We start from the raw sequence: 26,647 nt of genomic DNA, 5'->3' as shown, positions 1-26,647 counted from the left end.
TAAGTGCTTCTTGCTCTTTCTGAGGTGAAATTCTACCTCTCTAATACTAAAGATTCCAGCAGCTGAATCAGCCTTCTTGGGTTTCTCTGAGAAAAGCAGGTTTGAATAAAATGCTCTCAACTGTTAGTCAATCAAAGGCTTCAAGACAGACTCTTGGATTTCCAAGGACATATTTTCTGGGATCTTCAAGTTCCCTGGTACCCAAAATGCAACTCCACTCCTCACGTCTCAACCCAGTTTTACTTCCAAACCTTTTTTATTTCGTTTAATGCGTACCCTGGCTTTCACTTTTTTCTGTCAGTTGTACTTATTTTTCCATCTGAGTTCTCCTCAGGAGTCTATCTCATTTATCACAATTGATGGACAGCTCTCCTAGGCCAGAATCATGCCCCCCACATCACGTGCCTCTGTCGTGCCCAGCATAGCAAACATCACTGAGGGAGGCACCAAACATTACTGGCTGAGCTTTCTGTCAAAGGCAATTTGTATATGGACAACAATTTTATAATAAATACACACATACATACATAAAAACAAAACTTGTACCTGGTCAAAATTTAAAAGAAAACTGGAATAGATGAAGGAAAGTTGAGGTGGCAGGTGGAATTAATGATGTTCCCAAATATTATTATGTCTTTATACATAATAGAACTCAGAATTATATTCAGAAGGCAAAGTCATTTGTAACAGCATGAATGAACCTGGAGAACATTATGTTAAGTGAAATAAGTCAGCTACAGAAAGGTAAATGCCACAATTTCTCATATGTGGAATCTAAAGAAGTGGAACTCACAGAAGCAGAGAGTAGAATAGATGTTGCCATGGGTGGGTAAGAGCATTGGAATATGTTGGTCAAAAGATACGAAGTTTCAGTTGGACAAGAGAAATAAGTTCAAGAGCTCTATTGTACAACATGGTGACTATAGTTAATAACAGTGAATTGTATACTTGAAAATTGCTAAGAGAGTAGATTTTAAGTTTTCTCACCACACACAAACAAAATGGTAAGTATATGAGGTTATGCATATGGTAAATAGCCTGATGTAACCATTCCACAATGTGTGCATATTTCAAAACATTATGTTGTATGTGATAAATATATTCAATCTTTGTCAATTAAAAATAAAAAAGTAAAAATAAAAGGATTAAGAATGTGAAAAGAGCAAAAGACAAAGTAAATTCTAATAATTTGATAGAGATTTATGATCCAGTAATGGACACACACATATACACACACATTCACAGCTACATATATCTACTTGTATATACTACAAGTATATGTACAAGCTACGTATGTATACATGTTACATATACATACACACATAGCTTGTACATATACTTTTATATGTGTACACATATGCACACTTGTGCTGTTTATGTAGAAAAATAACAATTTCACTCAATTTTCTCCTGTGAAATTTTCAAAAATCCTCTGAGAGGGAAAATCTCAATTTACAGACATGATATCATTATGGCAGGCTGATTTATTGCACTATTAAATTGTGCTTTTCCTTCCTACAAACTTCCCTCTCCATTCATTTCACTTTCTTGCCTCAGGAATCATGGCTCCCTAAAGGGGAACAGAGCGAATGTGCCTTTGAAAAACAACAAGGATGAGAGGGGAGATTCTTTCAGCCTGGGAAAGAGAGAGACCTCTGTGAGGTTCTGAGAAGGAAGGGTTTTCTATTATTTGGAAACTTCCCCTCTAGGGAAGTGACAAAACCCAAAAAGCCATAATACTGTGTTCCACTTCCTGGGGCCAGCCTTGCCAGAGATTCTTGAAGTCCACAGGTGGTACAGAAACCACAGCATCTGGAGACAGGAAGTGTCCATGTAGCCCAGGACAGAGGGTGTCCCAAGGTAGACTGATGCCTCTGCCCCGAGGGGGTCCTCTAGTGCTTTGGAGAGATACAACCTAGGCACCCTAGGCCTTCCATCCCAGGGGGCAAGGAACCCAAGAATGAAAGTTTTGAACTTTCTACCAGTAAGAGGAATAGAGAGACTTTACAGAAAATAAACAAATGCAGTGCTTCTTGCTCACCTGGGTTTTCGGGCTCCAATTCTTTTCTACTGCTTTCCATATGCAATATGTGCCATATAAAAGTGTTAGTATTTTCTTCAATATCCAGTTTGTAGACAATAAATTATATTAGGTTAGTTTTTGAGAGAGGAGATGGGATATAGGGTAAGAAGATATTCTACATCTGGTGAGTATTCTGTAAAACCAGAAGGATTTCTAGATGAAAACTCAAGTAAGTCACATCTTTTTATTTATATAAGACATTGCAACACTGCCAACAAAGCAGCTCTCTCAAATTCAAATTAGAAAATCATCCTGGGAGTCCCTGTCACCAGGTATTATATTTGCAGTATTAAGCAACTCAGAGCAGGACTGCCTTTGGAGAATGGTCACCTTGCACATGTCAGCCAAAACAAAAACAAAACCCAAACCCTGCTTGTCAGTGATGTATGGCCAAAAGGCTGGAGGTATTCCCATGATGTCTCAAGAGTCTGGTTCCCTTGGTTTTTATTTTGGCCACACTGCCTTCTAATAGGGTCCTGGTGACCTGAAACACTGTTGCCCATCACCCTTCCTTGGCCTCTATGGGGTCCTCATATACTTATCTTTGCTCTAGACTTCTTTCTTGCCCCAACACAAATTTCAGCTGAGCTAAACAAATAGAGAAAACAAAGGCTCAGAGGTCAAAAGGACCTATATATGAATCTTGTCTGTGTCCTTTATTTACTATAATTTGGGCTAAATCACTTAACATCTCTAAACCACTCATCTGTAAAATAGAAATAATAATTCCTGCATACTGGTCATAAATAATTGTGCTGAGGAGCAAATGAGGTAAATGTATGAAAAAAGTTTTATAATTGCCAACATGCACTAAAAATGTAAACCATTCTTACAACTTGACTTACAAACTAAGGGTACTTCTCTCCATCATTTGTCCCTAAGGAAAAGATCTAATAAATAATTTTATACATAATGTATTGTGCTACAGGGGCACTTGTGCTTTAATAGAGAAACATGCCTGATACAAAATAAAGCATCTTTAAGTATTTCAGGATGCTGGTTGGGTATTTTTGGATGGTGGTTTTCCTTTTTCCTTGTGCCTCTGTTATCAGCACATACACATAACACATGTGGCCAGTATTTCTCTTACCTCCACAAACAACCTCACTCCTAATTTCTGATCATTGCTTGTGTAGCAATAATAATTGCAGAAAGAAGGCTGGCTTCATAGCATTTATGCAGAACAGGCCAGCCCTTGCCGATTCCTGTGGGTCAAGTCATAAAGTTTTAATGACTGCCAATTTGAAAACATAAAATACTGGAAATCGGTTTTAACACTTCCTCAAGAGGGGGTGCCTGATCCCCTTCCTGGAGTTTAAACTAGAAGTTGGCTCCAGCTATCTGTTAAACGGCCACAGAAATTCCCTTGTTGATTCCTAAGGGCCAGTGATAATATCAAGGCTATTTCTCTTCCCTGAGGGGAAGCTGGGAGACTGCAATTTCCTACTGAGGAAAGGAACAATGTGTGGTGTCAGCCCAGGGAAAGTACGCAAAGAAAGGAGAGGCAGTTAACATATATGGAGATAAAAAAGGCCCCCAAAGTTTTATGGATCTTCATGATAATAAGTCTGCCAGGAAATCAAGCTTTATGTGTTTCAAGGACTTCTTAGTATCTTAGCATAGGTTTGAGTCCTGATAATTTGTATAAACTCTCTCCCTCTCTCTCTCACACACATGCATGCATGCACGCAGGCACACACACACACACGTGCAAACAAACATATTATTTGGAGTGGTTGTTGTGTTCCTATTTTGAAGTCCTGGAAGATGGTGTTTAGCCACCTGCATACTAATTCGCCTGTCTTCTCATATTCCAATTTTCAGTAATCTTTGGCTAAATGTAAATTTTATTAGGACATCGAATCTGAGCTGCATCCAGCAGCAGCTGCCTGAGATGCCCACTGGGCAGGAGCAGAGGTGCAGGGCTTACCAAATGAGAGGGTCAGCAGTAGTGACCCATCCACGGATCCATTGGCCTAAGTGGTAATCCTGCTGTCCAGAAACTGAAATGATGGAGTTGGAGTAGACAACTGACCATCAGAATCAGGGGCTGGGCGGGGGCGGGGAGATACATGAAGTCTGGTCAGAAGGAGGACAGCAGTACAGATAGGTGGTGTGGAAGACTCAGTCTATTAATGTGATGTACCCAACAGGGCACCTTTGGGCAGGCTTAACCAGATATGACACTTTGCTTGTGCTACTACTCTCAACTTGCTTTCAACATTTATCCCAATTAGTAAATATCCACAGGCAGATTTGTTCATTATTTAATGTAATATCTTTTGAAATATAGGCTTGGCTAATCTATATGTCCTAATTTCTAAGAGTATAAACCCAGCATTGGTCAAAGATCCAATTAAGATTATTCCAATCAACAGAAAACAAGTATCAGTCTTCACATGAGTTTCTAACATTAGAGAGAGGTATAAGAAGTATGTTGTTTTCCCTTGTGAACTGAGGCTAGTAAATGACTGCGCTTAAAGGAGAAAAAAGGAAAAAATAAATTCAATCCATATCTTCTTTGTATACTAAAATCAACACCAAATGGACAACAGACTCCAGATCTAAAATTATAAAACTTTTAGAAGAAAACATAAGATAATTTTTTTACCTTGGCTTAGGCAAAGATTTCTTAGATACAACACCAAAACCACACTATTTAAATTAAAAAATTGAAAACCTGGGCTTCATAACAATTAAAAACCTCTGTTCTTTTCAAGATTTTGTTCAGAGAATGAAAAGATAAACTACATACTGGGAGAAAATATTTGTAACCACACATTTGTAAAAGGACTTGTATTCAGAAAATAAAGAGAACTTTCAAAACTCAGTAATGACAGACAACCCAAATGCAAAATGGACAAATGATTTGCAAAGACAATTCACTCAAGAATATATTAATATATCAGTGACAAAAAAAAGCAGAGGCTCCATGTCTTTAACTATTAGGGAAATTCAAGTGAAAACCACAATAAGATAATATTATGTTCTTCCTAGAATGAGCAAAAAAAAAAGCCAGACCCACCACACCCCCCAAAAAAATGCAGAGCAAATAATTCTATTTATACAAATTCTAGAAAATGCAAGATAATCCAGAGTGGCAGAAAGTAGATTGCTTGACGCCTTTGGATGGGGGTGGGTAGGAGAGTTGGGCGTGAGGCATTTTGTGGGATATGTTCATTTTCTTGATTATGGTGATGATTTGCTAGCCTCAATGTATCTGCCAAAACATTTGAAATTGTACATACATACATACATACAATAAACATGTGGAGTTTATTGTATGTTTATTATACTCAAAGCTGTTTAAAAAAACAAAATACCGAAAAAAGGGTGGCAGTTTTTTCATTGTCAGTTTTATAAAACACGTAAAAACTGGGATTCTTAGGACAAATAGGCTTAAGATATAATAGAAAACACATGGACGTCTGTAGTGCTGGCAATGTCTGGAATTTTGTAACTCAGTTTCCCATCTTGTAGATCATGAAATGCCGAATAAGGACTTCTAAATAGACAAATTTCCTTGATATTGACTCGCTAATCATCCGTGTTGTTATGATTATGGAAGCTGGGTGAGTGGGAAGATAGATCTGAGACTCTACTATACTATGGTTGAAAGCTGTTCAGTGTGTGTGTGTGTGTGTGTGTGTGTGTGTGTGTGTGTATGACAGAGAGAGACAGAGAGACAGAGACAGAGAGAGAAAGCAAGTTTTCTTCTCTGATTCCTACAGGGAGGGAGCCGGAACCTTTGCCCGTATGATGTCAGGAGGTAATGTCAGGAGGATGATGAAATTGGTCAAATGTGCTATTGTTCTGCAGGCCTGACCTCTGTACACTAGTTAGATTTAAATGGGCCACAGCTCCCAGAAGAGAGGTCCTTCTGGTATGCACTGCCACCATCTGATGGCCTCTCAAAGCACGGAGCCTGGGAAGCTGGCAGGAGTCTTACTGCCTTCTGCCACTATCCTTGATTGACCACGTGGAATAGACATAGCGTCTACCAAAGGATCCTATTTACCTTTGATGGAAATTGTGCTATTACTCCTTCCATTGACTTCAAAATTATGTTTGATATTACTGTATGAATAGATAGACAAACTCTGCAGCTATGAAGATAAACAAGATTTTCCTGAGTGTTTGGGGGTTTTAAAAGACCAAAATCACCAAATATTCTTTTACATTTTTCTATAACTTCAACAGTGGAACAAAGATCATATAAGCAGTGTGTTTATTTATGCTCACTGGATTATTTCTATAAACTTGTGAATCATTTTGTTGTGGTTGCAGCTCCATTGTACCATTCAGGGAAATGAAATATAACTCTATTTACCCAAATTGCCTACTCATCCAATTTTTAACAACTCTTTCTTGCTGGCTTCCTCTAAATCCTTCTACCCAGAAGCGCCTTAGAAGAATTTTGCTTCCATACATTTATTTTTTTTGAAAATTCTATTAAAGAAAATATTTAAATATAGATAACATTAAAATGAAACCATCAATTCTTCCCTTTATTTCTAGCTATGATTGTCAACATTCACTCATGTTTTGAAAATCAGGTGTAAAATTGGCCTATGAAGGCCTGCCTTCCATTAAAATGCCTCTTTTATCAATCCTGAAGCCATATACCAAGAGCTGACTAAACACATCATAAAGGCTGTTAATTGCTGTAGGAAAGTTGCTCTGTCATTTGTAAAGCTTTCTTTTATTAGCCCCAGATTTCTCTTTAGTGAAACTCAGGTCACTCTCTTACAGCAGCCTTGTGACAAATAAAACCAAAAAGAGCATCAGTCAGCCACGCAGATGGCACAAAGTGTACATCATTGCACATGCAGTACTGCTCCAGCTGCTGACACTGAGGACACATGACTTTTGGCTTTGAAAAGCTGTAATCTAGAAGGAAAGAAAGGAAAAAGTAAATAAGTGTACATAGGATATAGATGGTGGCACTAAAGTCAAGGGCATCCGTTTCATGACCAGATTCCTTCAGTTCATATTACAAATCTACCACTTCCAAGCTAAGTGACCTCGGGTAAGTTACTTCAAGCCTCTGTGCCTCTGTCTCCCTCAATGTAAAATAAGAATATTATTATCTAATTTAAATGATAGTTGTGATGATCAGATAAATGAAGGCATATAAATGCTTAGAACAATGTCTAGCAAGTTGTCCTTGGTAAATGTAAGCTATTATTATACTTCTTATCAAGACAGAACAACCAATACATTGTTGAGTAAGGCCTGATTTGTCTTTTTTGTATGTGGCAGGGAGGGGGTTCTAAAATGTATTTGATCTAAGGTCTCACACCTTCCATGATCAGGCTCTTAGCTATCTTTGCAGCCTATCTTCAGCCACATTTTGCTGATACGTTGCATTCTATTTCCATTCAATTACTTGTTATGCTCTAACCCACCATTTGTTCTCCAAGGAAGGTGTTTCCTATAGAAACTCAAAAGGAAGAAAATATGGGACAGTGCCATGCAATGACACAGAGAGGTGTGTGAGCTCATGAAATAGAGAGGCTATCAGGTTGTTGCACACATGGCCCAACAGGGTGGCCTTCAGTCCTTAGAGAATTCACTGCAGGCACTTCTCATTTAGAAGCCTGATTTTGTTATCCCACTGCAAGTGGATACCTCACTGGTGGTCAAATTTACAAACTTAATGTAGTGGGCTAAATAATGGCCCCAAATATATTGAGTTTTATCCTTGGAACCTATAAATGTTACCTCATGTGGGGAAAAACAGCGTTTTTACAGATTTGCTTTTATCTTATGATGGGGAGATTGTCCTGAATTATCTGGGTGGGCCCTTAACGTCATCACAAGAGTCCCTATAAGTTAAAGGATGAGGTAGGTATATTTCACACAGAAACATACACATACACACACACACACACACAGAAAAGGCAGTGTGATCATTCAGGCAAAGTCTGGAGTGACGCAACCACAAGCCAAGGAATGCTTTCAGTCACCAGAAGCTGGAAGAGTGAAGAAATAGATCTTCCCATATTGCCTCTGGAGAAAACATGCTCCTGCCAACATCTTGGTTTCAGCTCAGCTCATTTGGACCGTGGCCTCCAAAACTGTGAGAGAGTAAGTTTTTCTTGTATTAAGCCACCAAGCGTGTAGTAATTTGTTACCGTGGCTGTAGGAAACTAGGTACGTTTGCACTTACCAAAGTCACAAAACTGATGTACAAAAGCAGAATGTTGATTTTTAACAAGGATGACGATTTTTAAAAGAAGGTTGACTTCTTTTTTCAGGTCTTAGGGACCTGAACACCCAAATCCCATACCATAGGATATTCACTCCAGGGAGGCACATACCTGTGGAAATCCCAACACTCATCAGAAGTTTTCCCAGTGAGCATGCAATCAGATGAATGGCAAGTCAAAGCTGAGATAGCCTATGAGTGCTGCCCCAACGTGAATGTGGACTTGCAAACAGATGTGAGATGTGTGAAGTTCTTTAGTGGGACCCTCCTATCTCCCATGAGCACTGACAAGCACTCACCCTACTCCCTCTTTCCTCTGTCTTTGTGACTCAAAAATCCTCCACTGGATAAGCACACAATATTTCTTTAGATAAATTAAGAAATTTAATCAGGTTAGGTTAGAAATAAAGACTGTCCTCAGGCCTGAAAGCCATCTGTTTGAGTTAAAAGATGGTTTTTGCATTTGAAGTTTAAATCTCCAAAAAGATGGTTTTTGCATTTGAGTTAAAAGATGGTTTTTACATTTGAAGCCAGCTCATGTTCTTTTTTTCCAAGTTCTTGAGACCCACTCACAACACTGCCTCCTTTAGCTCTCTCTGTGGACATCTTCTCCAGCTGTGCCTTCTTCCCAACCTTATCCTCATTTATGGTTTCAACTCTACAGTGAAATATCTATCTCCCAGCACAGAGCTCTCTCCTGACTTACCAATGTCATGCAGGGATGCAGAGAAGTATGTGTGCTCACAAGGGAGAGCATGTACCAGGTCATCCCCATGTGGCCCCACAAGGTGGGCTTCAGTCCTTAGTCAATCCCCCACAGTCAATTACCTATGCTCAGCTCCACTGTGGATGTCCCATTAGTGCTTCAGAACCAAATTGAATTAATGCTCTCCATTTGTCCCTACTCCTAGAAATAAGATGTGAGAGAAGAACAATTTGTTATTCTCCCTGTATTTCTTAATTCATGGCAAGGCAGCAGTCCAATAGCCAACCATACCCTTTACATCTCCACCCAATGTCTCATACATACATACATACATACATACATATATATATATATATATATGATTTATTATGGTATATGATTGGGTCAAACATATGTATATATGTTTGACACTGGGTGGAGATGTATATATATCACAATATGTACATATGTTTGACCCAATCACATACCATACATACCATACTATATACATATATATATTCTCTTTCATATATATATATATATATATATTCTTCCTCACACACTCATGGATGCATCCATTGCTGGGAATCCTCATCAACTCTTGCTTAGATCTCTTTGCCTACAGACGCAACCACCTCTCAAATATTTTCTGCACTGCCTCCTTCTAAATCATGAATCTTTATTACATCATCCTCCAGTTTAAAATCCATCAATAATCCCCATTGCATTCAGGATAAAATCAAAATCCTTAACATTAAAAAAAAATAGAAAAAAAGGAACCGTTGACATTCTTTCTCTTGCTGAACTTTCTTCATCTTTCATTACTGCTCCTCAAACCCAGCCTAACGCTCGCCTGTGCACACTTACCTCATATTTCATTCCTGAAGTGTGGTTCTTGCTCTCATTTCTGAGCTTCTGCACATGCGGCTCTCTCTTCTTAGAGCCCTCCCACCTTAGGCCTGCCCACATCACCTAGTAAATTGCTTATCCTTTAAAGGAGCTTGCTTTTGTATCATCAAGAAAACATTCTGTAATTCAACAACTATTTATTGAGTGAGTTCTCATGGCCACAGTTCCTGCACAATCATCTATCAAAGCTTTTATTTCAGTGCATTTCATAGTGTGCTTCCACAATTAGAAACAAATCTTGAGGTCAGGAACTGTTATGACTCACTTTTTATAGTTTTCTACCCAATAGAATGATTAGGTGAAACATACATTGTGAAGGAATGAGTGAGTGGATGGATGAATGAATGAATGAGTAAAAAAGGTGTGAGTACTTGAGAATACTTAATGTGCTAATTTAATATCTTTAGTTCCAAAAAGCTACATGCCCTTTAATAAAAAACATACTTTATTAAAAACCTAAAAGGACTCACTTTTAAGGCTAGAAATTCTGCATCAGGAAGAAGCCTATAAAAGAGAAATTTTGGAGGGCAGGGGACAGAAATATTTTCCCAAAGCACACCACGTGGGGCAACTGCACACTCCAGCAATGGTTCTGAGCATCACCGTGATACCTATGTATGTATGCATGTCACTAGCATAAAAACCTCTGGCTTCATCCCAAGACTGACTGATCAACTTGCTCATTTACGTTACTGCTCCCCAGTGCATCTTGGACACTCTGAACCAGGATACTTCCCCAGATGTTCTGGGCATTTCCACCTAATTACATGAATTTCCTCTGCTTAAAATGCCCTCCCCCATCCTTGTCTGCTCAGCCAGGTTCTATAATGTTGTGGAGAAACCTGAGTTTTGGGAATTGGGATTTGGGTGACCTGGCTTCAAACTCCTGCTAATCACTCACTTACTGTGTCACCCCGGCCAAATTACATCTCTGAACTGCAGTTTCCTTATCCGTGACACCCAGCTAATCTCATGTAGTTTATAGGGTATCCATACGGAGTCAATGAGATGACAGGGATTTACCACAGAAGTGAGGAACTCAAGCTCTGCCTTTGAAGGGAGGTTCTTAAGGAAGAATTCAAGTATTTCTGTCCAAGAAAGGTAAAATCAAGAGAACACAGAGGAAAAAAAAAATCGCATTTGAAAGAAAAGTTGATGTTGCACAGATGAAAGGTGTGTCTCTCTCTGCCCTTCACTGTAAGAGTTTAGGATTTCCTTTCACAAGAAAGATTTTAGAATGTCTCAGCGATTCAGGTGGCGATTGAGGCTATGCTTCAGGCAAGAAAGTCACTTCCTGCTTCTGAAAACAATAGAAATGAGTTTTAGTTCTACAACTGTGATCCTGAGATGGCGAGCTGAGAAAACACTCCCCTCTATCCCTTGAGAATTGTGGATGAAACCAAAGAATTTTTTGTTTCAGATAGAAACAAAATCATGGTGATTTCAGGGCTTTGGGAAAATTTTTGTTATAGATAGAAATACAAATTTCTTAGGTCACAGGATTCCAGTCTGTATTATTTCTTTTGCTTCTTTCTAGCTGTTTGTTCTAGGAAACTTCCAAGCAGTTGCTAAATCTACAATCAGATAACTATGCTAAGTGTATCTGTGCACTTTACTTCAAACTTTTTTTAGGCGTGCTGGGGGCGAGCAAAAATGGGGGGGAGTCTGGGTACCCAAAATTCATGAAATCAATAGCATGAGGAGACTTGTTCCAAATGCTATGACAAGGGTGTTCACATCTGACAAGGGCCTTATACTGTGCCTAGTATCCAAGAGGTATTAAAACAATGATTGCTGCATTCATCTTAATCACGAGATAATCTTCCTCCTATCATTTCTAAGCCAATGAACCAAATGGAATCTCAACCATATTGTTATATGACCATTAACTATGCAAGAGGCTCTCCCTCAGCCTTTGCTTCCCACCTCCTTGCCTGCCTCTCCTGCCTTCTAGAACATTTTCTACCATCTCTTCTTGTTTCTCACACCTCCCTCCCCTTGCAGCTTCCCCACACACCCACACCCTACAGCCTCCGCCCCAGCTGGCTGCTTGCCATGGAAAAGGCTCAGCAGACCACCAGCCACCTCCCAATTGCTGCCTCCGCCATCACCCACAAGAAAACAGCTCTCAAAATACCCAATGAAAGTGCTGCTGGCTCTTGGAGTTTGCCTTACATGTTACTGCTTCTAAAAGTTCAAAATAAACAACTTTTAAAAGCCCCTTAATTCTGAAAATATCAGGCCTGAGATCACTCCTTTTCATTTGCATTCTAATGGACTCTAAAATGCTTCATGAAAATAACTTGGAGACTAATGGTCGTGGATATTGATTTTTTTCAGGAAGGAGGGAGCATTAAATATGAATTTCAGCATAATTAATTGTAGCCGAACAGAGATGTAAGCCAGTTTGCAACACTAAATATACAGAAAGCTGAAGAGGTAGTGCACTAGGAAAAGTCATCTGTCATGGCAAAGAAAGAGCATTGCAGTCATACTTCTCATGACTGGTTCCTCTCACTGGGCTCCTTCAACCCATTTCAATAAACACATACCATGAATAATGCATGTTATGGAAAGTAGCAGATAGGCCTTGAGAACAGAAGTGTTTTTGTGAAACTTCTAATTAAAACTTACCTTGCAGCATTATTGCATCTTTATGTGTATCTGACTCCTTAATGTTATTTTATCCATCTAGCCCCCTAAATACCTGTGGTTAAATTCATCTGCATTAGATCTCTGTATTCTACTTCCTTACATTCTGATGGATTTTATCTCTGTTAGCACCTTTCAGCACCATTAAAGGGACATGAACACATTTTGTGCTGCTCCTTGATTGTACTTTCACTTGACTGTCATTAGAAATCTCATACTTTACATGTCCAAAACCAAAACTCTGACCTCCTTCCACTAAAACCAAACAAAACCCACCAACTACAGTCTTTCTCATTTCAGTGAATGGGAAAGTACTCATTGCATTTCAAGTATTTCAATTCAAACACCTTACAGTCATCCCTGACACCTCCCTTTCTCTCATCCTCCACATCCAATCTATCAGAAAATCTTCTCTGATGTTTGTTCTATGAGATTTCTAGGCAGTAACTAAATCTGTCACCTCTACCTTCACATTTAATCTCCACTTCTCACTAATCCACTGCTACTGCTCTGGTTAGGACCACCATCACCTCTGGCCTGTATATATGACCTCAGTATTGCACCTTTGCTCCTTGACAGTGTATCCCTACACAGCATCCAGAACTATCCTTTTAAAATGGAAATCAGATCATGTCCTGCCTTTGCTCAAAACTCTGCAATACCTCCCATCTCACCCAGGGTAAAAGCCAAAGTCTTTACAATTTCCTGTGGAGTAGTTTGCTAGGGCCACAATAACAAAGAACCACACAAACTGGGTGGCTTAAATAACAGAAATGTATTGTCTTGCAGTTCCAGAGGCCAAAAGACCAAGATCAACGTGTCAGCAGGATTGTTGCCTTCTAAGTGTTGTGAGGGGGAATCTGTTCCGTGGCCTCTCCTAGCTTCTGGGTGTTTGTTGGCCATCACTGACATCCCTTAACTTGTAGAAACATCACTCCAGTCTTTGACTTAATCCTCATATGGCATTCTCCCCACATGTGTGTCTGGGTCCAAATTTCCTATTTTTATAAGGACACTAGTCATATTGCATTAAGGACCCACTTACTCCAATATGACCTCATCTTATTACAGCTGCAATGGCCCTATTTCCAAAGAAGTTCACGCTCTGAGGTACTAGAGTTTAGGACTTCAACCTATGAATTTGGAGAGAACATGGATTCAATATTCTAAGAGGCCCACAGAAACTGACTTTGAGCTCCCTCCTTCTCTGACTCCTGCCCTGCTGCTGGCTCATTCCACTCCAGCCATGCTGGCCTCCTTGCTGCCCATGCACATGCCAGGACCTTTGCAGTCACTATCCTCTGAGCCTGCAAACTGCCTCTCTCAGGAGCACTAATTTTATCACCTTCTTCAAGACTTTGCTCCAAATGTCACCTGCTGGAGGAACTCTACATGAACCATTCCATTTTAAAGTGAAACTGATAATTCCCCCCAACACACTCCCAGCCCTCTTTACCTTGCTCTATTTTCCTTTGCATAGCACTTGCCACCTTCGAGTATATGTGACTTACAATGTATTATGCTTATTATTGATAGTTGTCTTCCCCCATTAGAATGTAAGCTCCATATTTCTTTTTTGTTTTATTCACTGATAAATTCTAAGTCCCTCAAACTGTACCTGGAATAGGGCAAGATGTCAAAAAACATTTGTTGAAGGAATGAATAAAATGTAATTCACAAGTTCTTCTGATTCATAAGGAAAATCACAAATTGATCAGAGCTCTTTCCCTAAAAAATCCTGAAGAAATAGCTTTAAGAGGGAAGAATTCTGAAGGAATCCCTAAGGAGGCATATAATTTTTCATTCGAAATGTATGAACTTGGTAGAACAAAGAAAACAGTCCTTTCATCAAATACTAGAAACCATGTCTGTAAAAATAAACTTGATCGCTTTAGACAAGGCAAATCAGTCAAGCAATTTAGACTGAAATTTACTTTACTATTTTGAATTAGGTATTTTGACTCTGTATACAACCAGAAATTCCCACTTAATTACAATTCCTCATTTTATTTAGGGTCACATAGATTTGAGAAATCCTGGGGGTGAGGTGCTTTCATTAAAATGTGTGAACAGACTCCCAGACTCCTACTACAATAGGTCTAAATGCAAAAAAAAAAAAGAATTGCACTTAAAGATTTGACTGTCTTTGCCATAGGAAGCCATATGCTGGTAATAACATTTTATTTTAAGCAAAATGTTCTTCGGAGAAAAAAATAAAGAAGCATAATTGGGGAAGTGAAAAAGTAAATGTCTTTTGTTTTTAATGTGTTTCATGTAGGGAGACTCAGACTGGACTCAAATTCAGAGGTCTTACAGTTTATTTGCCTGTCAGAGTGAATGTTTTCCTAGAAACTCTGGTGGAGCCGCACTGAGTCATCTACGCTCTTTCCTGCTCTCTTTTGACAAGCAGCATCTATTTCTGAGATGATTGCGCAGGCTTCAGAGACAGCCTTTCCTGAAACCTGGCTGCTTTTATGTCCCTGAGTTCCAGGAGATATCTTCAGATCCTTATAATAAATCTTTTCCTTTGCATAAGCTAACTCTGTTACTTCCAACCAAATATACTTATGTTTGACATCTGTTTTCCACCATCTAGACTGCGTGACCTGGGTTTCCTTGATATAATTTTCCAGTATATGATATAAATCCTTTTCTCCACAATATTCTTATTTTATTGACAGTGGATATTTACAAAGCACCCACAGGTAAGGCTTCTACTGCCAGAGAAAAAGAGTTTTAAACTAGAAAGTTGGCCAAAAAAATCCGTAGTATGTATGCAGTTTCTGTGAACAAAATTCTCACAAATATAAGCCTTTAAAATTTTAAATAAAGTATTCTGTCATTTAAGATTACATAAATGCTTATTCATACTGCCTCAATAGAGACATTTATATTGTACCCAGTTTTCAAATATAAATATAAGTAATATATTCAGGTCACTGAATTTTTGTGCTACATTGATTTTTTTTGGTTCATTCATATGACATCTGTGAAAATTACTGCTATCATTCTCTTTATGTATTAGTGCATAGCTTCAACCCTGTAATTTTAAAACACATTATTCAAATCCTAGCTTTATTGGTCACTTAAAATAAGCTATTTTTTTCTTTCTGAAGTCAATCAGTCACCCTCCCCCACCACCCCCTCTCTTATTGACTAAGAATACTCAGAAGGTTTTGCAGAATAAGGAAAAGGAGGCTCGAGAGGTAAATATTTACAATGACACCTTCATCTCTACAAAGTAATATCATCCAACAGTTTTCAAAGTCTGTAAAAAATATGTGTGGTTATTATATTTCCTCCTCAGAAGCAGCACAGCTAGTATAAGTATATTCCACACAAAGTCTATTATGCTCTGCCTCCCATTATCACCTCCCCCTACAGACCCCTGCTCTGTTACACACCCTGCAATCTCCAAAGAGCCTCCCGCCTGCCTCCCATCAGCAGTGGATATGGCCAACTAAGAAAGTATTTTTATGTGGTGAGGAGTAATAGAGAAAGATGGCATAGAGGGGTGGAGGTGAGGGCAGTAGAGCAAAGAAGCACATCTATACTATGATCACCTTTCTATTCCAAGGCCTCTTGTCCATACCTTTGATTATACAACACATTTATTAATCACAAGCTATATATAAGGCACCAACTGTAGCTATAAAGGAGAGAAAAAATGAGAAACACAGGCATTATACAACCAATTCTAAGTGCGATATATGTTGTGGAGAAGTGCAGGTGCTCCACAATAACAGAACCACAGTCTCAAGGCCACACATGCCTACACTGACTCAGTGACTCCTCCGCCCATGTAACCCCTTTAGGTAGGGGAGATGACTGATTACACAGATGATGAAAGTGGGATTCCCAGGATTTAGGGGTTTGCCTAAAGTTTTGTAATGCAAGGTTTTTAATTCACAGAGTTGGATCGAGATGTGACCAACCATTCCAATTTGCCTGGGACTGAGAAGTTTCTCAGGATACAAGATTTCCAGTCTTGGGCAAAGTAGGAAGGTCATTCACTCAAATCCATTTCAATTCCCTTTCCAAATTGGCCAGTATTTATAGTTTCTTTTTAAAGTTGTTTACCATTTACTTTATATTATAGAGCTTTCTGGGCATTGTCAATGTACTCAATGAGCAATTCACAAAAGAGAAAATAAAATTCTCCAGTGATTAATGAAAAACACGTAACCAGATCTAGTTGTACCCAACATACTATATGTCACTCTAGCAGATTTTACAAAGGTCTTACTGGTTTTTTTTAATATCAATGTCTTTTATTTACATATGTAGTATACAAATTCCATTGTAAACACAATTAGCAGTCTCCTGAAAAAAACAACATATTGATGGCAGTGCTTCAACTGTAGCCCAAATTTCTATATAAAGTTTTGCACCTTGGTTACAGCATTCAGGTTTCCCTACTTTGTACTAGATTTTCCTTGTATTTTCAATCATTTTATGTTTTCAGAAAGTTTTCCTATCTTTATCTTCAAAGAGAGTCATTTCATCTAATCATCTATGTGATCTTTTTTCTAATGTCTTCTAAATGTTTCATTAGCAATTTCCTGCAGTTTCTCAGAGTCCTTCTTGAGAGGCAGTGCAAGATGATTAAAAACTCAGACCCTGATTCAGTGCATGGATTCAAGTCCTATTCTACTTTCTTTCTAGGTGACCTTGGAAAAGTTGTTATAATTCTCTGTACCTGAGATTCCTCATCCGTAAAATGCAAATAATCATAGTACTACTTTATAAACTTGTTCTAAAAATTCAGTGATTTTTATAAATCAGAGGATGTAGAGCAATTCCTGGCACATAGTATGTACCTAAATGTGTTAGTTAATGTTATTTTTCATATATCGTTCAGTAATTCTTATACTTCTAAGATTTTAAGATCAGAAATCTAAGATTTTTATTAACAGAAATGTATACAATTCCTAGAATACATATACCATGTTATTTTAAAATAGATGACACTGATTTAATGTTACATTTTAAAGAAAATATTAGATTCATTTCACAGTATATGATGTGATAATAGGCTATGGGGTGCTCACTAGTATGCACAGGATATTTAGATCAAGAACTCAAGGGAGAAGTTTGGGAATATGGGTGATAGTTGACAGTAGTCATGGAAATGGATGAGCATGGTCCTCTAGCTCTACCTTGCAGAGCTAGAAGAGAAGCGATCCCAGAGAGAATCCCAGGAAGAAATGGAGGAAACAGATCTTAAGGAAGATAAGAAAGAAAAACTGTAGAAAAGTGTGTCTGTTCAGGGGTGAATGTTGAATTCTGCACATAGTTTTATGAGTTAAGCATTCAGGCTCCCACTTTGAAGATACCAACAGTTTGATTCATCACTAATCATCTTGGTAAAAAAAATAAAAATAAAGTGAGGTCTAGTGATGAAGGCAGAAGCAAGACTGTTACAGCAGGCATAGGAGTGAATGGGAAGGGAGGAAGTAAAAACAGCAATACCAGCAACTCTTTTCAGAGCTAGAAAGGAAGAGAGACTGTGATGAAGAGGATTAGTACTGAAGAAATGTGGCAAATCCTCCTTCTTACGATGGTGGTAGAAACAAAGTAGGATACCTTTGGCAGATCCCTAAACTGGGAAAAGTACAGAGTTGAGACCTTGTGGGAAGCCACGTCAGAGAAAATGAGAGGACAAAGAGATGGCCATTAAGACCCAGAATAAAAACAGAGATTGAAACTGGGTATATAGAACTGGGGATCTAAGATCAAAGCAGTATAAAGTTAAAAGCAGTGAAGAAGTATAGGATAATTCAGGAATTGCCTAGAGCAGAATTTAATTTTTGCAGGAGGTTCTTTGTGACAGCTGCCATGCACATACGTGGCTGACTTAGAAAGGATGGCATGGACTAGCAGGGCTGAGAGAATAAATATGAAGACTTGGCAATTTTAGATTCATAGAATGTTGAAGTTGAAAGAAGTTATGTAGGCTATGGAGTTAAAGTTCTCCAATTTATCAATTTACAAGTGCATGTTGTCATATAATAATTGCTTGTTAACTATAGTGTACCATGCATGATGCTACATGCTAGACATTTGTACAGAACAGCTTTATAGTAATTTTACCTGTAGCATCTGTAGTATAGATTCTACTTTCCTGGTTTTTGATGAGCCCAATAATTTTGTTCAGAAATTATTCCATTTTTGGTTTATTTTAATTCAATGTCTTCCTTTTCCTAACAGCTTTGAGACCATCGACCTTTGACATAGTTCTCTGCTTATTCTTTTTCTAGCCTTCTAATGTTGCAGATTCACTAATTGGAAATCAACAGACAAAAATTCTCTCCTAGTTACCCTATATCTGCTCAGAGTGAATCCCATTTTCCCTCTAAATCCGTGCTGCCTTAGCACTCACCACTGACAACCAAGAATAAGCCCTTAAGTGAAATGGATTGAATCACTGAATTCAGGAAATGAATAAGGATGCAAATATTATTAGTCAATAAAGTAATCCAAGAGGAAGGTTAAAAATGACATCATTTTGTACAATGATATCTCCTATTGGTTCTCCTTCTATGAATTTTTTTTTCACATCAGCAAATAAGCTTTTGGCCTCCAAAATTAACATTTAATAGGAAGGAAGGAACACACAACACTCACCACTCCAATGAGCATTTATCGGGCAATTGGAATTAGTAAAGTGTGACCACATAAAAATGGGCATTTTTCAATTAATAATACAAAAACAAACAATATCTGAATCCAAGAAAAGGGTTGGCCTGTCCTCTCCCATCTGGTCCTACATAATAAGGAAGACACATCAAAAGCACCGTGTTCTGTCCTGGGAGCTACCATTAAACGGGACATTAACAAACAGAAGCTTGTCTGAAGGATAGAGAAGCTTCTATACTCTGACAAAGAGCTGAAAGCAGCCTGTAACAAAGAATTGGAAAACTGGAGACAATTTAGTTTAAAGAAAAGAGGACAGATTTAAGGAGTTAAGGCTAAAGGAACAGCTCATTAGCCTTCTTCAAATATTCCAAGGACTATGATGAGAATGCAATTTTCCAAGTTGTGATGGAAAAATAACAAAAACAAAAATCTGTGACAAGAAATTTTAGTTCTTGCATGTTTTGTTGCTTTTTGTTATTTGTAATACCTGCTGCCTCCTAAGAAGGATAGATTCTGGTACCTGGAGGCTTCTTTGTTTGCTAAACACCGGGTAGCTCTGGGGATAAAAAGAAATGACTAAACTCACTGAATAAGAATGGCAGAGAGTTGTAATGACTCAGAGACAGGACTGAGCCCAAAGAGAGCAGGATCCATGGAGATGTGTAGCCCATTCCTATCTGGGGCAAACATTTGAAGAAAGAAAAGACCCAGTACATGGCAGCCGAAGGGAAACTTTAAGAACTACAAAAATATAATAATTTTTTTCAAAATAAATTATATGGTTAAAAAATAGTACAAAAATGTTTACAAGAAAATACAGTTTTCTACCACACTACTCCTTATCCTATAATGAACCTCCATTTCAAGGGCAATAACTTTTCAATATTTCTGGTTTTGTTTTCTTATTTTGTTTTCATGCACCATACTTACATTTTAAATATTATACTTTTATATTATCTGTTAATTTATAAGCTTTAAAAATTGCCTATTACTCTTATGACTGTATTTAATAGGTTTAAAATTCTTCATTTTCCTCTACCAGTATTGAAGAAGGAATTAATGAAATCAACTATAACCTAATAGTAGTAGTAATAGAAATTTTAATATCCTCTTAAAGTTGCTGCAAAGTGTGACCCTCCCTTACACTCAAGTTAAAAGAATATTAACAGCCTGTCTTCTCTCTGTGGACAGTGGACCTTATCTATACTCCCCAACTCCACATTCCTTAAAGTTTATTACAGGCCCAGCAAGTTCCTGCATGGCTGAAGGGTCACAAGACTGTTAAGTTTAGGTTGTAAGACATGTTTCTCTCAAGATATAAGAAATATTGGAATGCTGCCTTCGTTTCTTGCTTCTGTAACTTGCTTCCCACCTCACGTAGTTCCTGCCTTAAAGATGTTTAAAAGTAGGAAAAGCCCTTTTTTGGGGCTCAGACTTTCTGGACGTATGTCCGGCTGAGCCAGTGATCACCTTAATTTAATAAACTCTCCTGAATGTTTTTCAGTCTCTCCTGTCTTTGATTGTTCCACAACATTTCTGGGGGCTCATCTGGGTTTGGAGATGGCAGATTTTCTGTCTCCTTTGCCTGTGGACTAGAGCCCCAGGAAGTGGGAGACCGGGGTCCTTGGCACCACCGAGAGTTTCAGCCCGAAAGGAGAATTACCCTTCCGTGTTCTGGAGCTCTCCCTGACAGCAGAAATGGAACTGGTAGAAAGAGTTGCAGGACAGTCACAGGAGCAGCACTCAGACATATGAACCATGGCAAGGTTTGGGCCCTAAGGCAAGACCCATCCCATAAGGACGGAAGAGGGGTCTGATCACCTCCCAGGGAATGATGACTAGTCCGAACCAAGGGGGTTGGGACAATGGGAGAGGCCCATTGATTTGGACAAAACTCACACCCTGACACCAGACACGGGTGGGGCTCGTGAGTCGGTCAGAAAGGCAAACCGTTTCAGGGACGGGGGAGGTGTGTGAAAGTGCGTGAAAGAGATGGTCTCAGGAGAGACCAACATGGGGCGTGATGTGGGGAGGCACAGATCTCTTAGCATGGACTGTGTGCTCTGAGGCGAGTGTAGGAAAAACCAGACCTAGGACACTGCATACAGCCCATAAGACCAGTTCCACAGCTGCAGCTAGCTGTGACAGGAATTAATGCACACTTCTGGCTAAGCAGTCTCTGAACCTCCCGCAATAGGACTCGTTCTGGTGGATCTGAGAGTGAAAGTGCATCACGAGGGAGGAAATGGGAGGAAAAGTGTCAAAGCCTACTCCACTGTAGTGCATGCTAAAACACTTTTAAAAAGGTTTTAATGGTGATTATGGGATTAAGCTAACTCCACAGAAACTGAGAACCCTTTGTGAGATAGACTGGTCGTCTTTTAATGAAGGGTGGCTGGCTGAGGGGACAATAGACAGGGAGATAATTGGCCAAATGTTTCGGGTGGTCACCGGGCTTGGAGAACAGCCTGGGCACCCATGATCAGTTTCCGTATATCAACTCCTGGCTAAGTGTAATTCAGACGCACCCTAAGTGGCTGCAGGCCTGCTTTGAGACGTACTGTAAGACTCTAATGGCCCAGACAAAACCAGGGACAATAGAAAGAGGCTTCAAGGCATCAGAAAAAGAATAGAAGTCACAGGAAAAGCAGAAAAAACCTATCCTACAGGACCAACTTGAAGTGTTAGAAAGTCCACCCCCTGTGCACCAATTTATCCATCCCTGGCAAGGCTTGGACAAGAGGCTACCCCAGCTGCCTCCAGAGGCTCAGACTCAGAAGAAACCACCCCTCAGGCAACACCACACAGACAGGAGCCAGAGCCCTTGCCTGAAAAGCCAAGGGAGGAACTCCAGGTGGATGAGGTCAGCCACCTTAGGTCGGGCCGTGCCGGAGCAATGCAGATGCCCCTCCGAGAAACACTGGGACAAGTTTATTTGAATGCATAGAATGAAGTTCAGGGAGAAGAAAAGCTCTTCGTTTATCAGCCCTTCTCTACTACTGGTCTCTTAAATTGGAGACAACATACTTGCTCCTATACAGAGAAACCTCAGGCTCTTATAGATCTAATGCAGTCCATTTTCCTAATTCACAATCCTACCTGGGCTGATTGCAAACAACTTCTTCTGCCATTATTTAATACGGAAGAGTGCCATAGAGTTATAGAAGTCACTCTCCAGTGGCTGGAGAACAATGTGCTTGTAGGCACATGAGATATCAGGCAGTATGCACAACAAGCACTCCCGAGAGAGGTTGACCCAGCCTGGGAGCCTAACCAGGCTCAAGGGCTACAAAGTTTGCAGTGGTATTGAGAGGCACTTCTAATGGAATAAGGGCTGGAGGAAAAAAGGCCACCAATATTGGAAAGGTCTCAGAGGTCCACCAGAAGCCAGATGAAAGTCTCAGTGAATTTTATGAGACGTTCTGTGAGGCTTACTGGCTTTACACACCATTTGACCCAGAGGCTGCAGGTAATCAGTGTATGGTTAATGCAGCATTTGTAACCCAGGTGCAAGGAGACATAAAGTGAAAGCTTCAGAAGTTATAAGGGTTTGAAGGCATGAATGTTACCCAGTTTATCCAGGTGGCTACTAAGGTGTTTGTAAATCGGGATGAGGCCAAGAGAGAAGCTAGACGCAGATCTAAAGAAAAGGGCGGACTTGCTGGCACCAGTCTTAGTTGGAAGAGAAACTGGTTTTGTGAGAGGATGTGGTCGTGGTTGCAGTCATGATAGAGGACTAGCTAGGCAAAACCAGGAAGCTAAGCCAGGATGAGAGGGCTGACTTAGGCTTGAGAGAAATCAATGTGTGAGATGCAAGCAGATGGGACACTGGAAGAATGAATGCCCAGAAAGAGAAAAGGATAGAGGCAACAATCCAGGACAAAACAGCTGGCCAGAGCCCCCTGCCACCAGTCAAGGGTTTCAGAAGTCAGACATGGAATTAATCGGACTAGCAGGAATCAATGATTATTATGAGGACTAAGACAGACTGGGCTCCATTTCATTAGGCCCCGAGGAGCCTATGGTCTCAATGGAGGTAGAGGGCTGAAAAATAGACTTTATGGTTGATACTGGTGTGGAGCACTCAGTAGTAACTCAAGCAATTGGGCCATTGTCTAAAAATTATGTCAATATAATTGGAGCAGAGGGGGCATCGCTGGCTTTCTAACTCTAGGATGTTAAGATATCAAGGGATTTTGTGTGAAAACCCCTACATAACCAGCCACACTGCTGCCAATAGAATGGACAGAGCATGGAAAGCCCTCGTTGTATGGCCCAGGGTGTCATTGCTGTGTGGAAACAATGGATGAGGTTTTCTCAAGCTGAAAAAACTTAAAGGACCAGCCCTTAAAAGACCCAGATGTGGCCAGGCATGGTGGCTCATGCCTGTAATCCCAGCACTTTGGGAGGCCGAGGCAGGTAGATCACGAGTTCAGGAGATCCAGACCATCCTGGCTAACACGGTGAAACCCCGTCTCCACTAAAAAATACAAAAAAATTAGCTGGGTGTGGTGGCGAGCACCTGTAGTCCCAGCTGCTTGGGAGGCTGAGGCAGGAGAATGGCATGAACCCAGGAGGCAGAGCCTGCAGTGAACTGAGATCATGCCACTGCACTCCAGCCCGGGCGACAGAGCAAGACTCCATCTCACAAAAAACAAACAAACAAACAAACAAAAAACCCAGATGTTGAATACTTTACTGATAGAAGCAGCTTCATATCTGAAATTGTCAGAGAGGCTGGATATGCAGTGGTAACACTGAATTCAGTAGCTGAAGCCCACCCTCTGCCAGTCGGAACTTCAGCCCAAAGAGCTGAGCTAATAGCTTTCACTAAAGCATTGCTCTTGGCCAAAGGAAAGTCAGTAAACATCTATACTGACTCAAGGTATGCTTTTGCCACTTTGCATGCCCATGGAGCCATATATAAGGAAAGAGGATCATTAACAACTGAAGGAAAGGAAATCAAAAATAAAAAGGAAATAGAGCACCTCTTAGATACTATATGGGCTCCAAAAGAAGTAGCAGTCATCCATTGCAAAGGGCATCAAACAGAGGAGGTGCCAAGGCTACAGGAAACAGAAAGGCAGACAGAGAAGCCAAAAGAGCTGCAATGACAGAGGTTCACTCTGATGATAGGTTCTTTTGCTGTGCAGAAGCTCTTTAGTTTAATTAGATCCCATTTCTCAATTTTCACTTTTGTTGCAATTACTTTTGACATTTTCATCATGAAATCTTTGCCCAAGCCTATGTCCTGAATGATATTGCCTAGGTTTTCTTCTAGTTTTTTATGATTTTGGATTTTACAGTTAAGTATTTAATCCATCTTGAGTTAATTTTTGTATAAGGTGTAAGGAAAAGATTCGGTTTCAGTTTTCTGCATATGGCTAGCCTGTTTTCCCAGAACCATTTATTAAACAGGGAATCCTTTCCCCATTGCCTGTTTTTGTCAGGTTTCTCGAAGATCAGATGGTTGTAGATGTGTGGTGTTATTTCTGAGGTCTCTGTTCCATTCCATTGATCAATATGTCTGTTTTGGTACTAGTACCATGGTGTTTTGGTTACTGTAGCCTTGCAGTATTGTTTGAAGTCAGGTAGCATGATGCCTCCAGCTTTGTTCTTTTTGCTTAGGATTGTCTTGGCTAAACGGGCTTTTTTTTGGTTCCATATGAAATTTAAAGTAGTTTTTCTAATTCTGTAAAGAATGTCAATAGTAGTTTGATGGGAATAGCATTGAATCTTTAAATTACTTCGGGCAGTATGGCCATTTTCATGATATTGATTCTTCCTCTCCATGAGCATGGAATGATTTTCGATTTGTTTGTGTCCTCTTTTATTTCCTTGAGGAATGGTTTGTAGTTCTCCTTTTATGTTCCTTGTTAGCTGTATTCCTAGGTATTTTATTCTCTTTGTAGCAATTGTGAATGGGAGTTCATTCATGATTTGGCTCTCTGCTTGTCTATTGTTGGTGTATGGGAATGCTTGTGATTTTTGCACATTGATTTTTTATCCTGAGACTTTGCTGAAGTTGCTTATCAGCTTAAGGAGATTTGGGGCTGAGACGATGGGGTTTTCTAAATACAGAATCATGTCATCCACAAAGAGAGACAATTTGACTTCCTCTCTTCATATTTGAATATGCTTTATTTCTTTCTCTTGCCTGATTGTCCTGGCCAGAACTTCCAGTACTATGTTGAACAGGAGTGGTGAGAGAGCATACTTGTCTTGTGCCGGTTTTCAAAGGGAATGCTTTCAGCTTTTGCTCATTTAATAGGATATTGGTTATGGATATGTCATAAATAGCTCTTATTATTTTGAGATATGTTCCATCAATACCTCATTTATTGAGAGTTTTTAACATGAAGGGATGTTGAATTTTATCAAAGGCCTTTTCTGCATCTATTGAGATAATCATGTGGTTTTTGACATTGGTTCTGTTTATGTGATGGATTATGTTTATTGATTTGCTTATGTTGAAGCAGCCTTGCATCCTAGGGATGAAGCCAACTTCAATCATGGTAGATAAGCTTGCTAATGTGCTGCTGGATTCAGTTTGCCAGTATTTTACTTAGGGTTTTTCCATCGATGTTCATCAGGGATGTTGGCCTGAAGTTTTTTTTGTTATTGTTGCGTCTCTGCCAGGTTTTGAAATCAGAATGATGCTGGCCTCATAAAATGAATTAGTGAGGAGTCCCCTCTTTTCAATTATTTGGAATAGTTTAAGAAGGAGTGGTACCATCTCCTCTTTCTACCTCTGGTAGAATTCAGCTGTGAATCCGTCTGGTCCTGGGCTTTTTCTTTGGTTGGTAGGCTATTAATTACTGCCTCAATTTCAGAACTTGTTATTGATCTATTCAGGGATTCGACTTCTTCCTGGTTTAGTCTTGGGAAGGTGTATGTGTCCAGGAATTTATCCATTTCTTCTAGATTTTCTAGTTTATTTGCATGGAAGTGTTTATAGTATTCTCTGATGGTACTTTATATTTCTGTGCGATCAGCAGTGATATCCCCTTTATCATTTTTTACTGTGTCTATTTGATTTTTCTGTCTTTCCTCATTAGTCTAGCTAGTGGTCTATTTGTTAATTTTTTCAAAAAACTACCCCCTGGATTAATAGATTTTTTGTAGGGATTTTTGTGTCTCTATCTCTTTCAGTTCTGTTCTGGTCTTAGTTACTTATTGTCTTCTGCTAGCTTTTGGATTTGTTTGCTCTTGCTTCTCTAGTTCTTTAAATTGTGATGTTAGGGTATTGATTTTAGATCTTTCTATCTTTCTCATGTGGGCATTTAGTGCTATAAATTTCCCTCTTAGCACTGTTTTAGCTGTGTCCCAGAGATTCTGGTGCACTGTCATTTTGTTCTCATTGGTTTCAAAGAACTTCTTGATTTCTGCCTTAATTTTATTATTTACCCAGGAGTCATTCAGAAGCAGGTTGTTCAATTTCCATGCAGTTATGTGGTTTTTAGTGAGG

Source organism: Pongo pygmaeus, chromosome 14 (genome assembly GCF_028885625.2).
Source record: "Pongo pygmaeus isolate AG05252 chromosome 14, NHGRI_mPonPyg2-v2.0_pri, whole genome shotgun sequence".
Taxonomy (NCBI): domain Eukaryota; kingdom Metazoa; phylum Chordata; class Mammalia; order Primates; family Hominidae; genus Pongo; species Pongo pygmaeus.
Note: the sequence above shows the minus strand (reverse complement) of the source record.